The sequence below is a fragment of the Anabrus simplex genome, chromosome 14, assembly GCF_040414725.1.
Source record: "Anabrus simplex isolate iqAnaSimp1 chromosome 14, ASM4041472v1, whole genome shotgun sequence".
Taxonomy (NCBI): domain Eukaryota; kingdom Metazoa; phylum Arthropoda; class Insecta; order Orthoptera; family Tettigoniidae; genus Anabrus; species Anabrus simplex.
This window is the reverse complement of record NC_090278.1, coordinates 80769538-80789247: the sequence shown is the minus strand read 5'-3', so window position 1 is coordinate 80789247 and position 19710 is coordinate 80769538. Positions and strand designations below refer to the sequence as shown.

General features: G+C 41.2%; 1 protein-coding gene across 1 annotated transcript in view; it reads right to left on the bottom strand.

The window, feature by feature from the left end:
- Positions 1–3537, bottom strand: part of Jhbp3 (Juvenile hormone binding protein 3) — a 39514-nt gene extending 35977 nt beyond the window's left edge. Inside the window, exon 1 of the mRNA XM_067158426.2 lies at positions 3409–3537. The gene's annotated coding sequence lies outside the window, so the exon portion shown is untranslated. The remainder of the gene's footprint in view (positions 1–3408) is intronic.
- Between the last annotated feature and the right edge of the window lie 16173 nt (positions 3538–19710).

Sequence of the window (19710 nt, the reverse complement as noted above, 5' to 3'; positions counted from 1 at the left end):
CCACAATTCTACTTACATGGTACTACTCAAACAGATTTACAATCCTACAGAAAAATAAACTGTGCTTTTCTTAAACCCGCAAATGTAACACTAGTGATTTTCACAATACGGCAGTGTTAGTACCGTATAATCATGCAAGTCACGAAAAAAATCATGACTACATAGTGTCAACATGCAAGATTAACAATAACTGTGAGGCCTCGTATCGGCAAGTAGGGTCCCTAAACTGTATGGTTAGCGACACTGAATCGAACACAACAGTTAAAAAATAACTATAGTACACTACCTTCAGTATTAACAGGGGAGAAATAGTTACGTTGTAGCCTTAGTGTATGCGCGTACATTGCAGGTGCTATAATCACTGTGGTGGCTTTTAGATAGAGATGTGTATTGAGACGAACTTGAATACCCAGTCCCTGAGACGTAAGATTTAGTGATACACAGTTAAAATACCTGAGCCGGTCGGGAATCGAACCATACACTCTCTGAACCGAAGTCGAGGACGCTAACCTTTCAGCGAAAGAACCGGACGTAGAGCATATTTTTTGCACCGATATAGTTTATGGGCTGACTCTACCGTAATATGGAGTCACTCTTCTCATATTTTAGTGTGTTGGCCTGTGGTTAAGGGAATCCCGAGTTCGACTCCCAGCCGAGTCAGGGATTTTACCTTGATTGGTTGATTCCGGTGGATCGGCGGCTCGGAGGGTGTGTGCCGTCTTCATAATTAGAATTCATATTAGGTAGGGTCCCATCCTCATTGATGCGCAGATCGCCTATACCGCGCCAACACGACAGACCTATACACTACACGTCATCAACATCATTATTATTATTATTATTATTATTATTATTATTATTATTATTATTAGGTGTCCGAATGCTTTATCCTCTCGGAGAATTGTGCGCTCGCTAAGTTAGAGCAAAAGGAGAGAATGATTCTCAACAACATTCTTGACCAAAACTACAAAAACGGTATGTACATAAGAAAATCCAGACAAGAAATCTACTCTAAGACAGAAAAGATCACGGACACAATGCGCAAACGCAGGGCTCGCTTCTGTGGTCACCTACGACGGATGGACGACTCTCGATTTTTAACAATTTTGACTCAAAACCTAAAACAACAATTCCCGGTACGTTAGCGTCAAGAAAGACCTCGAAGAAATGGGCCCACGACCAGATGTAGCGCACAAACGACACCTTTTGCAAAAAAAAGGATTTTGATTTTTCGGACTTTCCGGGATGTGAAGTGGACCGTTGGTGCAAAGTGGTCGGATGACACAGCGAGCTAATGAAAACCTCTTGGATCAATCGAAAACTGAGTAAACGCCAGAATGTATAATAAAACTTATCGTGGTCCCTAGCTTGCCGATTAAAGAATAAATAAATAAATAAATAAATAAATAAATAAATAAATAAATAAATAAATAAATAAATAAATAAATAAATAAATAAATAAATAAATAAATAAATAAAATAAATTGCTATTATTCCTGTGCAATAATTTCCCGATATTGGCCTATACATTCATTTCCGGTATACGTATACACACTTTCGTAAGGGCACTGATTTTTATACTATTTTCCTTCGCTTATCACTGGGTCCTCATGCTGAGAACATATTTTATGAACAGGAGGACTCTTACCTAATAACTTCCTGCCATTGTGGCAGGTGATAAGAACATCCATTAGAAGTGGACTAGTGTATTTTGAGTGTGGCTAATGACCTGTGGCGTATCTTGGGAAAGAGACCCCTACACGATAAAACTATTGGAATGTCGGTTTCGAAGTGAAGTCTCAGCTAACTTTGTACTTCTATTGCCAGTTTCGGGCACTTTGAAACTTTTTATTTCGGTTTGCAAGTGTCTTATGAGATATGCACTCTTCCGAGCCGAATCAGCAAAGTTTATATCTGGTCTGTTATTGTTGACAGTGACATCCGTTATAACACCGAAGTGCCATAGAATTAAAAACAAACCACTTTTCCCTTAGCGAAAATCAATTGATCATAACTATGTATCCCGATCAACGGCTGCTAATAACCAGCCATAAGATATAGCACGTACGGTTGCTAGGTAACCATACCTTACATCACTGCCTGCGCGGTTGCTATGGTTACACTTCTGTCACACGTTTTGTCGCCTTACGTTACATAAATTTTTGGATGTTCACACCCCCCCACCCCCACCCCCGCCGGGCATAAGACATATTTATGTCTACTTCAAGCTTGAGTTTTCAAGCACTGCTTCTGGCATTTATTTCCAATATCAGGAGGATGATAGAAGTAGCTTAAATTTGAGGGTAAGTTTGTGACGGATGAATTTTGTTACGTGATAGTGTCGGCGCTTTTAATCTGAAGTCTGATATAATGGCCGAATCCTTCACTATTCATTTCTAGTTTCTAGTTCTTACAACGTGCCGGACTGAGTGGCTCAGATGGTTGGGGGCGCTGGCCTTCTCACCCCAACTTGGTGGGTTCAGTCATGGTATTTGAAGGTGCTCAAAAGCGTCAGGCCCATGTCGGTGGATTTACTGGCACGTAAACGAACTCCTGCGGGACAAAATTCCGGCAAACCGGCGTCTCCGAAAACCGAAAAAGTAGTTCGTGGGACTTCAAGAAAATAGCATTATATAGTTACAACCTGATCTTGTATGACCCAAAATGACCTTCACGTTCTGGGAAAAAGATTATTATTGTCTCTCCTATGATTATTGCAACCAGGGTTACATAATACCATTGTTCTGCCTCTCAAAATCAATCAATCAATCAATCAATCAATCAATCAATGGATATAGAGCTATCGCCAAAGTGGCAGATTCCTTATCAATTGTTTGCCTAGCGTAATCTGGATATAGTGGGTTCGAACCCCACTGTCGGCATCCCTGAAGATGGTTTTCCGTGGTTTCCTATTTTCACACGAGGCAAATGCTGGGGCTGTACCTTAATTAAGGCCACGGCCGCTTCCTCCCCATTCCTAAGCCTTTCCTATCCCATCGTCACCATAAGACATATCTGTGTTGGTGCGTCGTAAAAGCAAATAGCAACAAAAAATGTTTGTCTAGCCCTAAACGTTTTCACTTATTCGGCTACTAATGTCATTCCACGCCATCGCTCCACTGACAGCTCGGAACATACCACTTATTCGAGCAGCTCATCTCCTTTCTCCCAAGTCTTCCCAGCACAAACTTTGCAACATTTTTGTAACGCCCTGAACTAATCGAGCTGCTTTTCTTCACTTCAAATTGGTAGCAAATTATGGTGCAAGTAGATGGAAGTAGTCAATGCAGTTAATATATTCAAGAATTCCAGTACAAACACGTGAAATATACGACTACGTTTGTTAGGTAAGAAATCAATCGAAAACAAACCACCTTAAGCTGCTTAAATTTGCTTTATGTAACTCACCGAACGATGATATCCCACAGTAGCGCTGTTGGTTGGGTGTGTGCCGTGCCGTCCCGTCTTACGTCAAAGAGAATGTGTGCCCAGCATGAAGACAGACCCGTCCCTTTATATAGCCTTGCTACGTAATACGCTGAGAACAAGATTTGGAAGGTAATTGATAACTCAAGGAAGATACTGACTATTATTCCGTCATTTCCTCTGAAGGAAACAAAAGATGATCTATCCGTCTCTCTCTCTTCCCCTGCCTGCTCAATAGTTACGGACTGATGATTCATACACCGGCGAAATAAAGAAATTGCCATTCACTTTTTTTACAGCTTGTAGCCTGTAACCCTGAATGACCTTGTCATGATTTAGCAAGCCTGGTGAACTACCGGGAAGACGAAGTTTCATATACACAAGGTCAAGGTCTACATCCGTGGAAATCAGCTGATAGGTTTATTCTAAGGCCAAGATCAAACTGGAAGTTCCATTTTCTTTTATTCACCAGATTATACGGCGGCCATTTCATAAGTCAGGGCAATTTTATATCAGGCGTAACAATACTGAGAACGAAGAATTATCTAAAATGTGTATAAAAATCAGTCTGCAAGGATAAGAATCGAGGATTTTGAAAAAGAAGCTGCAATCAAGGAAGGAGTGAGGCAAGGATGCAGTTTGTTACATCCCCCCTTTTCAATGTTTATATAGAAGACTGTAAAGGATATCAAAGAGGAATTTGAAAATGGAATCACAATCCAAGGGGAGAAAGGGGAGATTTTGAATCTCTAAAAGATCTGGAAACATTGCTGAATGGTATGAACAGTCTTATCTTGATTTATGAGTTTCATTTCCGTATTGACAGATTACATATGTACAGATAAGAAAGGATTTCCACCTTATCAATACTGTTTATTGTATGAATTAGCTTATAGTACCGGTTTCGACCCTAATTGGTCATCATGAGCTGAACATAAATACCTTTACATATGTATCAAACATTGACATTAGACACGCACTATCAAGTCCATGAAATGTTTTATACTCATTATTTTAATGTAGTTTAATATGTTCTGTGTATTTTAACCCCTTAAACTGGGTACTGAATTCTCCACATGCGTAACCTGCCGTGGGTACCTTTTCCCACTTTGTGATATTTAAATGTTTCCTTCATAAATGTGTACACAATTAGTTTAATCTAATACGCTAGTAATTATTATTCTTCAATAATGTGATACTAACATTATGTACATTATTTACATTGTTATGAATCCAAATGTGTTACTAACATTATTTACATTGTTCTGAATCAGGATGATTATAGGTTTTGTAGATTGTTATCTGTGTGATATAGGCGGAAACAAGGTGTTACACACAAAGCCTTTTCACAGTCAGGACAGCAGTATGATGTGCTTCTCCGCTTCTAAAACTGTCGAAATACCCGCACAATCAAGCCGATCTACTTTACGTTTGGAAGCCATGCTTCGCGACATAAATGGCTGCGCGGGAACTTCGTGCAAGGCGCCAAAACAAATGCATTTCACGAAGCTTTGACAGCTCTAAAAAACAATACACAGCGTGATCTCGTGGAAAACATATCAACTAATGCGATAGATTCCATGGACACGCCGTATGCCTTCACCGTCAAGATATATACGCGATAAATTTTACGATCGACTAATGCCGTCATACCCATATAAAGGGTAAATGTGTTTATTGTATTTGTGTATAGAACTTAGATTTAAGCTTAGGGTTGACTTTACAGTCAAATTTCTTGTCCTGAAGAAGATGCGTAGCTTTGTACCCATGTACCTGAAAGTCAATTCATAACACATAACTAACACTCAACATGCCCAATCAGATACGGTGTTTCCTTACGGCATGACGTGTACAGTATGTAGTTGCTGTATCATAGCGTTGTCACTAGCCTGACCTAATTACCTGAGTTGGCAACCTTGTAAGCCGCGCCATGTTGAATTCTTAACCCCTCTTTTGCGAAAAACTTAGTGAATTTTTACCGGAAAACACCAGGAAGAAGAATATTATATGGATACTATTATTTTTCTTGTAGTGCATTCTCCATTACTGAAGGTTGGCTACAATCAAAGCGAAGTCTGTCCTCATCAGTCTACTAGATTCAATCCCGTAGGTTCCTCACCAAGAGGGTTTCCTTCGATCGCAGCCTCTACGTTCCCTCCTCATACGTTTGAGTATGGCAAAATTGGAGAGGTAGTCAGTCCACGGAACACCACATCTCAAAGGCATTTATTCTCTTAATTGTGTTAATTTTCAGAATCCATGTTGCAGCGCCGCCGTACGGAAGCACTGAACATACATAGCATCTGATGAAGTTTTGACGTGTCTTCAAGCTGAAGCTTCTGTCACGCAGTAGATTCCTCATTTTCAGAAAGTTAGTACGATCTATTTAAATTCGTACACGGATCTCTAAATCCGCGTGTAAGTACTCAGTGATCTAGCTGCCAAGGTACTTAAACTTCCGCACTTGTTCCCCATAAGGAATGTGTGTGTTGTGGTAATGGCCAACACCTTGGTCTTGTCGGTGTTAATTTTAAATGTAACAAAGGTTTTTCAGTGTGTCAAACACACAGCAAATATAATGTAAATTAAAACACTATAAACATACCTGTAAAAAAACACACTAACATACAAAGAATGACATGTTTCGTTCTACAAGAACATCTTCAGATTCTATCAAATCACTTTTAAAAACAATCTTATATATGCACAGTATTGTTTACGTGGCGTAAACTTGTCAATGATAGAGAGATTAGTGATAACATGAAACAGTAATGACAAAAATATATACAAGTATAATATATTGAAAACTTACGTACTTATCTAGACTGCCGATGTCAAGTCCGTCGTCACCAAATAATATTTCAAGACTGTGGTCATGGAAGTTTTCATTATATTATATTATATTATATTATATTATATTATACTTGTATATATTTTTGTCATTACTGTTTCATGTTATCACTAAACTCTCTATCGTTGACAATTTTACGCCACGTAAACAATACTGTGCATATATAAGATTGTTTTTAAAAGTGATTTGATAGAATCTGAAGATGTTCTTGTAGAACGAAACATGTCATTCTTTGAATGTTAGTGTGTTTTTTACAGGTATGTTTATAGTGTTTTAATTTACATTATATTTGCTGTGTGTTTGACAGACTGAAAAACCTTTGTTACATTTAACTAAGTCAACACTGAAAAACATGGCTTCATTCTTAACAAAAAGAAAGTGTTAATTTTGACACCAAGTTTATCCCCTTCTGCTACGATTCTGTTTATCAGACGCTGAACATCTTCAGTACTGTCAGCCAAGATTCGAAGTCCACTTTCGGCAGCCCTGAAGATGGTTTTCCGTGATTCCCCATTTTCACACCAGGCAAATGCTGGGGCTGTACCTTAATTAAGGCCACGTCCCCTTCCTTGCCGCTCCTAGCACTCTTGTATCCCATCGTCGCCATAAGACTTATCTGTGTTGGTGCGACGTACTGCAAATTGTAAGAGAAATGGATAAAAATGTTGACTTCCTTAAAATGTAGACTCTGTATCCAAAGCTCGTTGATTCAAACAAGGCTCAAGTAGGCTGGTATCAAACTCGGTATTTCATGGTGTACGATATAGGCAAGTGAGATATCTCTAAAGACACATTTAACCCTCCCCCTCGGATCTTTGAGGCTACTTAAATTCAACTTTCCAGACATCTTTTTTTTTTTTACAACTCCAGATGTGTAGAGGCAACGTTTGAACAGTAGTAATATAAGATTACTACTCCTATATAGCTGTAATTTTTATGAGGAATTGCATGTAACTTTGTGGCAAAGGAAAATTTAAACTTCACGAACCAAAATTGGGCAGGTTAATTTTGACAGGTTAAAATCATCATCATCATCTGTTTACCCTCCAGGTTCGGTTTTTCCCTCGGACTTAGCGAGGGATCCCACCTCTACCGCCTCAAGGGCAGTGTCCTGGAGCTTCAGACTCTTGGTCGGGGGATACAACTGGGGAGTATGACCAGTACGTCGCCCAGGCGACCTCACCTGCTATGCTGAACAGGGGCCTTGTGGAGGGATGGGAAGATTGGAAGGGATAGGCAAGGAAGAGGGAAGGAAGCGGCCGTGGCCTTAAGTTAGGTACCATGCCGGCATTCGCCTGGAGGAGAAGTGGGAAACCACGGAAAACCACTTCCAGGATGGCTGAGGTGGGAATCGAACCCACCTCTACTCAGTTGACCTCCCGAGGCTGAGTGGACCCCGTTCCAGCCCTCGTACCACTTTTCAAATTTCGTGGCAGAGCCGGCAATCGAACCCGGGCCTCCGGGGGTGGCAGCTAATCACGCTAACCACTACACCACAGAGGCGGACACAGGTTAAAATTATTAGGAAAATTTATAGCGGGCGATTTGAACAACCGGTAGGACACCACTCATAGTTCAAATACAACAGTTTTGTTTTTATTCAGAAGGGCATATTTACTTTACAAATGTTTATTTTCAATATAATACAAATTATGTACATGCAGCTTCTCATTTTTGATCCTCTTTAGTCTGTTACTTCATTTCGTGCACTGGTTTGTATTGTGTGCCGAAAGTTTAAAACGTCCTCTCCAAAATACAATGAAAACTAGTCGAACAAACTTGATCCTACCAGTGAGTTATTGAAAACACCTTGATATTCACTGAAAGGATCGAGTGCGATATAATCCAAATTATTAGACCATTGTACAAGGGTAGGCCTAATTCGTTGAGAAATATCTTCGCCGGCGGAGGTCCATCATCTTCCTACATTGAACACTCCTCAGCTTAAAATACTTCGATTTATATTTCGAAATCACTACCACCACTGCTGTAGCTCCTAACCTCCTAAATCAACACATACGTTCTTCAAGTACGGTATTTACTCACCAGTATCGTAATCCACCGCTGAGCGTGCCGCCATTTCTGTTTACATCGAGTGCGTCCTTGCCGCAATACGTGCGTCACGTATTTCCAAAGGCATTTAAACCACTAACCAAAGATCATTAAACATTATGATACATTGCAACTTTTCTAAATACTCCGGGCTAAGAGTGCCAGTAGTTAACTCTAAAATTCACCAAGAGATGGCAGAGGTATACGCTCCTAAAATACAGGTACGATCTATGACGGAATGCGATTTTTTTTCGCTACGACTTAGGGAGGGGATTAAACTTAGCCATAGGTCTGAAATCCGGCCTAAGAATGAACAGGTGGGATTTTTGCGTCTCATAATTAGACCTCATATTTTTGGGTATTAATGGGTTAAAATGCAAACTGACTTGATTTGTAGGAAGCGTCGTCTATAAAGTAACGAGAACAACATACATTGCAGGGGTTTTGATAGGCCGTCCCCCTGATGTTTACGCAAATCTCATAGCATAACCGTTGTGCAGGCTGTTAGTCGTTTCAGAAAATTTGCATTCTAACCAGCTACTGCTTTCTGACTCATTATGTGCCCTTCAAAGGCTACGCAATTCTCGTTGGGACCTGTCTACACATCCGTATATATTAAACAATTTGAATTTAATCTATACCGCCCAGAAAGCAGCTCAGGAAGTACATCATCTATGGATTAAAGGCCACGCTGGTATAACGATGAGCGAGATAGTAGACCAGCTAGCGAAGGAAGCCAACACTTGTGAACCCCGCCTTTACAAACGGTCACCATACTCTGATTTCCTGCCTACACTCAAACAACAGTTCTACAGGGAATGGTCTGAGTACTGGAAAATGTCACAGCTTACAAGAAGAAAGCACCATGCTAAAATTCAGCCCACCATACCAACGCAAATATGGTTGAAGAAATTGAAACTAACTCTCAGATACAGGATCAAGGTCTTAGACAACCCTCACTGCCCAGAAGACGCTGGTGATATAGCCGACTTGAGCCACATCATACTGTCATGTAAGAAGTACTCCCAACAACAGAACCATCAGTACTCTTCTTTGGTGAAGTTAAATATCCCACTGCCAACTTCATTTGCCACCCTGTTATCAAACCTAACTCCAAAATTATGCGCTGTAATTTGCCAATATTTATCAGATTGTAGTATTAATTTATAAGATATGACTTTTTCTTTTCAACCACGAAATGTAGGTACCATAAATATATGCACTCTGGTAAATGCTGACCACGTGGTCTTCCGAGGTGTAAAGCCATTAGTAGTAATTAAATAAAAACAGTTACTGCCTACAATTTCGGTGTTTTTCGGTACGACTAAAATTCGGTACATCACTGTTATTTCATGTCCGAAACTCGAAACCGGTCTTGTTTGCAGAAAATGATGCTTCTGTTGCTACCTTGTACGCCTACGCTGAGGGTAGATGGTTATTAAAACGCAACAATCTAAATTCCTCAAACTAGAGTAAAACACTCGCGAGCGTACAAACATTTGGTCGCTAGCTAAAATTGGCCGGGCTGAGTGGCTCAGACGGTTAAGGCGCTGGCCTTCTAACCCCAACTTGGCAGGTTCGATCCTGGCTCAGTCCGGTGGTATTTGAAGGTGCTCAAATACGACAGCCCCGTGTCGGTAGATTTACTCGCACGTTAAAGAACTCCTGCGGGACTAAATTCCGGCACCTCGGCGTCTCCGAAGACCTTAAAAAGTAGTTAGTGGGACGTAAAGCAAATAACATTATTATTATTAGCTAAAATTGACCGGGCGAATTGGCCGTGTGGTTAGGGGCGCGTGGCTGTGATCTTGCATCCGGGAGATAGTGGGTTCGAATCCCACTGTCGGCAGCCCTGAAGATGGTTTTCCGCGGTTTCCCATTTTCACACTAGGCAAATGCTGGGGCTGTACCTTAATTAAGACCATGGCCGCTTCCTTCCACTTCGTAAGCCTTTCCTATCCCATCGTCGCCATAAGACCTATCTGTGTCGGTGTGACGTAAAGCCACTAGCAAAAAAAAAGTCTGAAATTGAAGAATCCGCCATATTGCAGGCCCAAAAATAAGGGTGAACCTATACAGTGCTGGGCATGAACGGAAGCACGAGGATCTGTCACAAAATGTTCAGCTAATTTCTTCTTGTTTCGTTTTAAAAAGATAATTGTTTAGATGGTTTTCGTAATTCTTTTTCAATGGTAAATCGGGACTCTCTTATTGACGAGGTTTTGTCCTTTACTTCCTAGAAACAATATCCAGAGCTATTTGTTGATTATGTCTTATGCGTCGATCTAGAGATGTTTTGGAAAAACCTCCAGCAAAGTCTTCAATGCAAAACTTAATGGCGTGAAAGGGGCTCTGTAGCGAATAAAAACCGTAACTATCCGAAAAGAGGCCGAACACCAGAAGACATTGCTCGAGTGAAGGAAAGCCAGGAACGAAATCCGACGAAATCTCAACGCCGTTTATCTATGTAAGTGGGAATTAAGAATCTGCACCTGTCTGGCCAGGTTGTCCTGCTACGGTATGGAGTAGACCGTACAGCCAGCGACTCAACGCCGAGTGTTGGGCGGCGGAAAATAACCTGACACCCTAAAGGAGCCAACGGCTTATGGCGGAGGAGCTCCCTTAAGAGGATGATGGTTCCTTAGTGGAGGAAATGCCACTAGAATCCATCAGGTAGCGTCTGTTCTCGATGTTAGGGGCGGCTGAGTCTACACGAGTGAAGGCAAGGGGAAACCACACTGGTATAAATTCCCAGGAAATCACTATGGCGAGGGACTAAAAGTAAATGTAAATAAGACCAAGTTCATGATCTTCAGCAGACGTGCCAATGCTGAGGCAATTTTACAACTAAACAACCGACAGATTGAGAGAGTGTATGTATGTATGTTTGTTTAGTCGTCAGCCCGAAGGCTGGTTGGATCCTCAACAGTTCCGCCATGAGCTGTCACAGATGGCCTAGGCATCACCGAAGAGGCGTACTAGGGAAATGAGGAGTGGGGTAGTTTCCCGTTGCTTTCCTCACCGAGCCCACTGAAAGGCATGCACCAACCGACCCTATGATCAATATTTTCACACCATTCATAGCAGGGACTGGCTGCCTAAGGAATGGCATTACTAGCATCGCTCATACCTCAGTCACTCTCATTTTGTCAAAGCCAAGGATAATACAGAGACAGATCAATGAAAGTAACAAAATTGCTCTACCCCATACCAGAAGACTTAGTGCCAGCAAAGGGATATTCAGAGAGTAACCAATTTTAAATATCTGGGTGCCATTGTCTCTGAACAACTTGATCCTGAGAAAGAAGTGAAACAGAGGATAGCAATAGCACGAAGAATATTTACAAAAATGAAACCTTCCTTTTGCAATGACTACTTAAATTTAAAACTTAGACAGAGGATGGTCAAGTGCTATATGTGGTCAGCCTTGCTATGTGATATGGAAACATGGACTCTAAAGAACATATCTGTGAAACGCTTGGAAGTCTTTAAAATGTGGATCCACCGTAGGATGCTCAGGATTTCGTGGGTTTCACGGCTAACGAACCAAGAAGTACTCAGAAGGGAAAGAGCAAGTCGGGAACTCGTTTAAACAATAAAACATCGGAAGATCTCTTACGTTGGCCACATCCTTAGAGATGACCGTTACCTCATCTTACAGCGGATTGTACAAAGCAAAGTACAGGGTCGAAGAGGTGTCGGGATAAGGCAAACATCATGGCTTGGAAACATCAAAGAATGGATTGGAATTCACAGTGTTGAAAGACTTTTCCACCTAGCAAGAGATCGTACTGCATTCGCCACAGTGATCGCCAACGTCAGGGGGACCTGATATGGTACTCTGAAGAAGAAGAAAAAAAAAGAAAAAGAAGAAGAAGAAGGCACACGTTAAAGCGTCCAGAGGGACCTTCGCGTGTTGAGTTATACCGCTCGTTTCTGAGTGAATTAGAGTCAGGACTTTCGAATTTTCAGTTTTAATTTCTTCAGATGAGGCTTTTTTCCATCATTAATAAGGGTCAATTCTGCACCAGTCCCATTCTAAATATTTTCTGGGCAAGTTTTAATTTGCCTACTCTATATAATTTAATTTATTAACTACTTGAAATATGTGAGGGGCTGTCTGGCCGAGGCGGTAAAGGCGTGCTCGGTTCACCCGGAAGGACGTGGTTTCGAATCCCCGTCAGGAAGTCGTAAAATTTAAGAAACGAGATCTCCACTTCCGGAGGTGGATATGGCCCTGAGGTTCACTCAGCCTTCACCAAAAATGAGTATCAGGTTAATTCTTGGGGGCAAAGGCGGCCGGGCGTAAAGCTAACCACTCTACCCCATCACGTGCCGAGGTTAACAATGGTGGAAGCTTTTACCTTCCACTCCTCCAAGGGCCTTCATGGCTGTACGGAGGTGACTTTGCTTTGCTTCACTCTATATAATTTAATTTTTTAACTACTTGAAATATGCTCCGCCTCTGTGGTGTAGTGGTTAGTGTGATTAGCTGCCACCCCCGGAGGCCCGGGTTCGATTCCCGGCTCTGCCACGAAATGTGAAAAGTGGTACGAGGGCTGGAACGGGGTCCACTCAGCCTCGGGAGGTCAACTGAGTAGAGGTGGGTTCGATTCCCACCTCAGCCATCCTGGAAGTGGTTTTCCGTGGTTTCCCACTTCTCCTCCAGGCGAATGCCGGGATGGTACCTAACTTAAGGCCACGGCCGCTTCCTTCCCTCTTCCTTGTCTATCCCTTCCAATCTTCCCATCCCTCCACAAGGCCCCTATTCAGCATAGCAGGTGAGGCCGCCTGGGCGTGGTACTGGTCATCCTCTCCAGTTGTATCCCCCGACCAAGAGTGTGAAGCTCCAGGACACTGCCCTTGAGGCGGTGGAGGTGGGATCCCTCGCTGAGTCCGAGGGAAAAGCCGAACCTGGAGGGTAAACAGATTACGAACGAACGAACTACTTGAAATATGTAGTTTCCAGGAAAGCACAGACAATTAGCCAAACCTCTGGCGTGGATATTTCATACATCACTGGGTGAATTAGCTATTGCTTCCGGCATGTGCAAACGTGACTTCATAGTCACAGGCTCTCTTCTTTTTTCTAGGAGACAAGAGTAATTCATATCCTGCGGTGAAGTCGCGTGTTTGAGGTGTAAACAGCGATGTATTACATCCTGCGTTGAACAATAGTTAAGTCGTATCATTAGTTTCACTTCTTGTTATTGTCTCATCGCTTCACAAGGTAACAAAATAATAAAGAAGGTTATGAACTACCCAGAGATATGTCTGTTATTTTTCTCAGACCGATGTTAACAGCAAGGACTTCACGATTGAACATTTCCGCAGTTCTTTTCCTTAACCTTTGGCCTTCAAAAGTTGTTTCATCTTCTTGGTCAGTTAAAACACATGTGATTTCAATGTAACACAATGTGTATTTTAATAATTGTTAAGCCCCAGTACGTCTGCTTGGTAACCTGTTCTAGTGTAGTGTCTGATAATGAACACGTGAAATATAGTGGAAGCCTTTACCTTCCACCACTCCAAGGGCGTTCATGGCCTGTACGGAGATGACTTTGCTTTTAAATAACTTTTTGGAGGAACAAGTACTGTCCTATCATTATAGTTCAAGTGCGTGAATAACGTTTAAATATTGTATCCATTTTCCGTGTAGACTAGCACTCGGATCGGCTCCTGTGTCATGTTTGTTTTTTATTTATTTATTTTCACTAGGTTGTACCTTACCAAGCAGTGGGATCGAACATTATTTTTAATGTCGGAAACATTTCTTTTCTGAAAAAGTAGGGGTTCCCACAATACGAAAAACGTGAAATTAAGTAATTTCATGAATTTTGCCGAAAGTTAAAGGGATAAAGGGCCAAAAAGGTTTAAAAATTAGACTCTTGGGTATATCTATCAAACTAAAAAGACAAATTTTGAAAATCACCTGCAGCCTCGGAAAAATATCCTAAAAACGATTGTTTCTTTACTCGTTTAAAAAAATTCAAATCCTTGCCAAATTATCTTATTTGCATAATTATTTCTGTAATGTGTTACTTGGTTCAATACTCTAGGGCATTTTAGATTTTTGAAAAATGTAGTTATAAGGGCTTAAGTGATATTCTGTATTGTCTCACATTAGTGCTCGTAGTGGAAGAAAAACGCAAACTGCTTATCTAATCGACCGTATGACGATGATTAAGAACAGGATTGTAATTTTTAGAAATAAATAGTATATTCTCATGCAAAGCAAAGTCACCTCCGTACAGGACATGAAGGTAAAGGCTTCCACCATTGTTAACCTCGGCCCGTGATGGGGTAGAGTGGTTAGCTCTACGCCCGGCCGCCTTTGACCCTAGGAATTAACCTGGTACTCATTTTTGGTGTAGCCTGAGTGAACCTCAGTGCCATATGCACCTCCGGAAGTGGAAATCTCGTTTCTTAAATTTTACAACTTCCTGGCGGGGATTCGAACCCACGTCCTTCCGGGCGAGCCGAGCACGCCTTTACCGTCTCGGCCAGGCAGCCCCTAATATATTCGCATACTTTTACTATATTTTATTTACCTAAAATTCATAGGTCATAATCCCAGGATGTTTTCAATATTCAGTTGCTTGCCTGAAGGGCTAGAACTGTGAATTTTTCCTTCCGATCTTCCCTCCATGCAGTGTTGATTCTCATCTCTGGTTTTTCAGCAACCAACGTTCTGTCCCTATTATTTCACCTGTTATGATGATTTCTTGAAGGTCTTCTTCAATTCCTATTATCCATACTACTACGTGACTTTTAGTGAGGAGGCATAACTAAATATATTTTTATCTATTTAGTAATTCTTTCATTGTCCATTCTTTGAATTTGGCCACATAATTTCACTCGTCTTTTTCTAACAGTTTCTCAGAATGCTGGCGTAATTCAGGAGATCTCTTTTTCATCCACACTACTCCAGTGCGTACTGGGCCAACTATTTTCCCAACGATATTCCTTTCCTGTTTTTCTAAATTTTTAGTTAGTGCACTGACTCCATTGACCAACGTTTATGATGCGTATAAAGCTTCAAACGTAATTACAGTGTTACAGTGACTTTTTTTTAGCGTTCAGAGATATTGGACTTTTTTGTACTTGTCCCATACCATTCGGTAGGCTTTTTATCAATTAATTAATCCGTCTTCTGTTGTTTGGCACAGTTAAGGCTATAAAGCAGTTTTTTTTACATTAAATCAAAATAAACTACTTCATGAAACTGATACTGTTAAAGTAACTAAGAAATAATTTTAAGAAATAACCCGTAATATAAAGGTGAAACACTCCCCTTATTTGCTGAAGCTGTCGGGTTCGAATGTTGACACATTTGGTTAGCATTTAAGAGGGCTTGAATTAATTTAAAGATCCCCTTCTGCCGGTCTATCGGTACATGTCCATGCACTGAATCGCCTCATCGTTGAGACCAGCACTTCGGAAATAGCTTCTAAAGCGAGGCCTTTGTCCTCGATATCCTCGAGCTTGTTCGTTTGTACGGAGATGACATTGATCTAATTTAGGGGATATTATTTTGCTTTTAGTATTATTAGATTATTAGTAATGTAAACACCGCCTTTCCTCTTCATTGTTCTGTGAGTTTGTTAGCTTCCTTGTGGCAATCGAATTACCCCAAGGATCAGCATTATGCCCACTTCTTTTCATATTTTACCATTCTAATTATGTAATATGTTTTCGGCTTTCTTCCATTTTCCTACTTTATGCATAGGTCTCAAATTTGATAGAGACTCGGCGGCGAATCCTTTCTTGTCATCATATTCAAAGACAATCATATTGACTATTGTCGATTAGCAGACACTTATGTACCGCATACCAATTTTCTCGCAGTGTGTCGTGAAAGACAGAGTGCTGTGTTGTCTCGAGTTCATTACACATTCGCTATAACGACAGCATCCATAGGCTTTTGGAGGAGTGGGGGGGGGGGGAGATAAAGGATTTCACTATCCGTAACTTCACCATTTGTTGGCCGCCTAAACCTACGGGAATTAACCTGGTACTAATTTTTGCTGTAGGCTGTGTGAAATGCACCTCCAGAAGTGGAAATGTCGTTTATTGATTTTTGAACTTCCTGACTGGGATTCGGACCCACGTTTTTCCGGGTGAACCGAGAACGTCTGTACTGCCTCGGCCAGGCAGTCCCTACAGCGTCCTAAGAGGTGAACCAAGTTTCGATCTTACTGCATTACAGGAGATATGTCAATACAACAACGCCATAACGAACTAATTTGACTGCCTAGTCAGTTAAGGTAGATTACCCTTTATAAGTATTGTATAATTTTGCAGAAGGTCTACTTCTTAACTCCAGAGTCGTTTTTCGTCATCTGCGTAACTGTCGTAGTTTACGGTTGGCCAGGTTCCGTGAGGCTGGTGGAAGGCAGGCAGTTTCCTTGTGATGCTGGGCAGACTCCTGCAAATGAGGGGCAGTTGTCTTGCCAAGTTTGCTTCTAGGTATTGAGGACATTGAAGTCTGTCACAATGAACTTCCTAGTGGTCATCAATGGTGGATGCAGACGTAGTTTTATTTGAAGTATACAGTCTACTTTGTATACGACTGTAACTTGAACGGATCCAGCACTTTGTTTTCTGTATATCTAGATGAAGTCCACATTGATAAGGTCGATTAGTCACGCTCAAACCTGATGCCCCCTGTGATGGTAACTATTATAATGTGAGCACAGAACAGATCTGGGGAAATACCCTTGTGTACCGAGCTAGTTGGATGGGTGGTATGGACTATGTAGATGTAACCTTGCATTCGGGAGATGGTGGGTTGAAACCCTTCATCGGTAGCCTTGATTATGATATTCCATGGTCTCCATATTCACACCGTACCAATGCTGGAGGTGTAACTTAATAAAATCCACGGTCATTTCTTTTCCATTCCTAGACATTCCCTGTCCCATCGTTGCCGAAGTTAAACCACTCCAGAACAAATCTTACATGGAACAACCGGATTATGAACCACGGAACCCGGCGGTGAGAGGCCGGCGCACTGCCTCCTGAGCCACGGAGATTATAGTACTTACATTAATTCATGCCTGTACGATGTAATAATTCACGCTACTTCTTACGTAACATTAAAACCAATGAGGCATACTGTGTTACAACTTACATGTTAAAATTTAAATTCTTGTTGGAAATATCAATATTACCAAGAGGCATCTCGTTACAAACATAATTTAGACAATCTTAGCCCCTTTTTTAATGTTGAAAACATTTCTTAGCAGAAAACTAAGGGCGCGTACTGTGAAAAACGTAAAAGTAAGTTGAAGGGATAATGGACCCGAAAAGGTTTCCGATTGTGTGTCTTGGATAACTGTATCAAGCAAAATAAATATCGAAAATCATTTCCGACCTAAATGCAGTTCCAGAAAACAGCCTAAAATCACCTGTTTCTTTACTCCTTTTTTTAATTCAAATCCTAGCCAAATTAACTTCTTTACACAGTTCTTTCTGAAATGTGTTCCCTGGTTCAATACCCTCAGTGTTTTTTTGAAAAATATCCATACCGAATATAGTTACAAGGGCTTAAGTGAAACTCTGCATTGACTCACATTAGCGATCGTAGTGGTAGAAAAAGGAAAACTGCTAATCTAATCTAATCGATCGGATAACGATGATTGTGGAAAGCATTGTGATTTCTTGGAATACATAAATAATATATTCTCATACTTTATTATATTTTATTTACGTAAAATTCGTAGCTCAAATCCCTAGGATGTTTTCAGTATTGAATCGTTTGCCTGAAGGGCTAAAACTGTGGATTTTACACTGCAGATTGCATGTTAAAAGCCCCTTTTTACCCTTCACCATCTTTGTCATATCTTGACCTCGGCATTTCTGGGCAGTTATACGTTAGATTGCAAAACTAATTTGGTGACCAGGAAGTGTCGTCCAGCCTTATTTTCGATAATTTAGCGAGAGTGACATGAATTCTAGGAGTTATGCTAGGCACTACCCCTAAGGGTAAGCAAATGTCATAACATAACCGTTGTGCAGGCTAGGGTATACTTGTTACTCGCTTCAGTAAGTTTACATTGTCAAAATACGCGCGTTCCACTTCTAAATTTCTATTAGTTTATTGCACTTATTTTTAAATAAGCTTTCAAATGTATTAAAATCTACGATTTTTTATCCCTTTACCGAATTTAAGAATTGCATTTTTAAGTTACCTCCTGATATTTGGTTGGGGGACGAAATCTATGCATTCCCCTGACTGTTATAAGAGGCGACTAAAAGGGGCCTCAGCAGCTGTCAACTTGGGAGCGTGCGTTGGCCACCACGGGGCCCTTAGCTGAGCCCTGGCATTTCTTCCTCTTACTTGCGCCAGGCTCCCAAATTTCATCTATCCTGTCCGACCTTCCTTGGTCAACTCTTGTTCTTTTCCGAAGGTATTAGAGCATTCCAAGCCAAAGGAGTCTTTCATTTTCACTCCCTTCATGGCTATTGTCCTTTATGTCAGGTATTTCATTTTTCTAAGTGCCTGATCCTTTTTTTGTTAACCCGCGCCCTGTGGATGGGGAACGCAGATAAAGAATAGACCTACGGCACCCCCTGCCTCTAGTAAGAGGCGAATAAGAGGGGCGAGCAAAGGATGATACTTTTTTAGCCACGAGGCAATCTGTGATTAGCACCATTACGCAATGAACACTATGGGTTGACTTCACTTATGAGTAGTACCTTAATTTGAGGAACCTCATGCGTCTGCGTTGCTTGTGAGTTGTACTTTTATGCTAAAAACACGATGATTCTTCGTTACCTGTGATTAGTGCTACTATAGCACCGGATCCCGTGAGATCTCCGCAGTTAAGCAACATTGGGCGTGGTCAAGATTTGGATGGGTTGCCACGCGCTATTGGTGGGAGTTAAGGGAATGGAGGAGCGCGAAGGAACTGACCACCCCACCGTACGTAAACTCCGGCTCAGGCACACCTCTGCGGAGGTTCAGACCTGCTTTCGCACAGAATACACCCTTACCTTACCTTTAGTACTACTATAGAAGGAACACCATGGTTCTGCTTTACCGCTGATTACTAATATTATGAGGGTCGGTGACTTCGATTTTGGACCCCTTTGTACGACAGGAATCGTCTCAGAAAATAAGGCATTGTGAATCTGATTCACTCATTGCTTTGAATTCATGGTGATTTTTCCGTAACCATCCATTCGTTTTAGATTCTAGTCAGTGAAAACGTTTTGAAACTTTAAATAGAGCTTCATTTCTTTGCATCTCGTATCATTAGGGGTCAATGACCTAGCTGTGAAGCCCCTTTAAACAAGAATCATCATCACCTAATATTTGGAGGAAAGGAGCAGCTTGTCATGGACAAAATTCTACTTAGTTACGCCGGTGTTCCGCA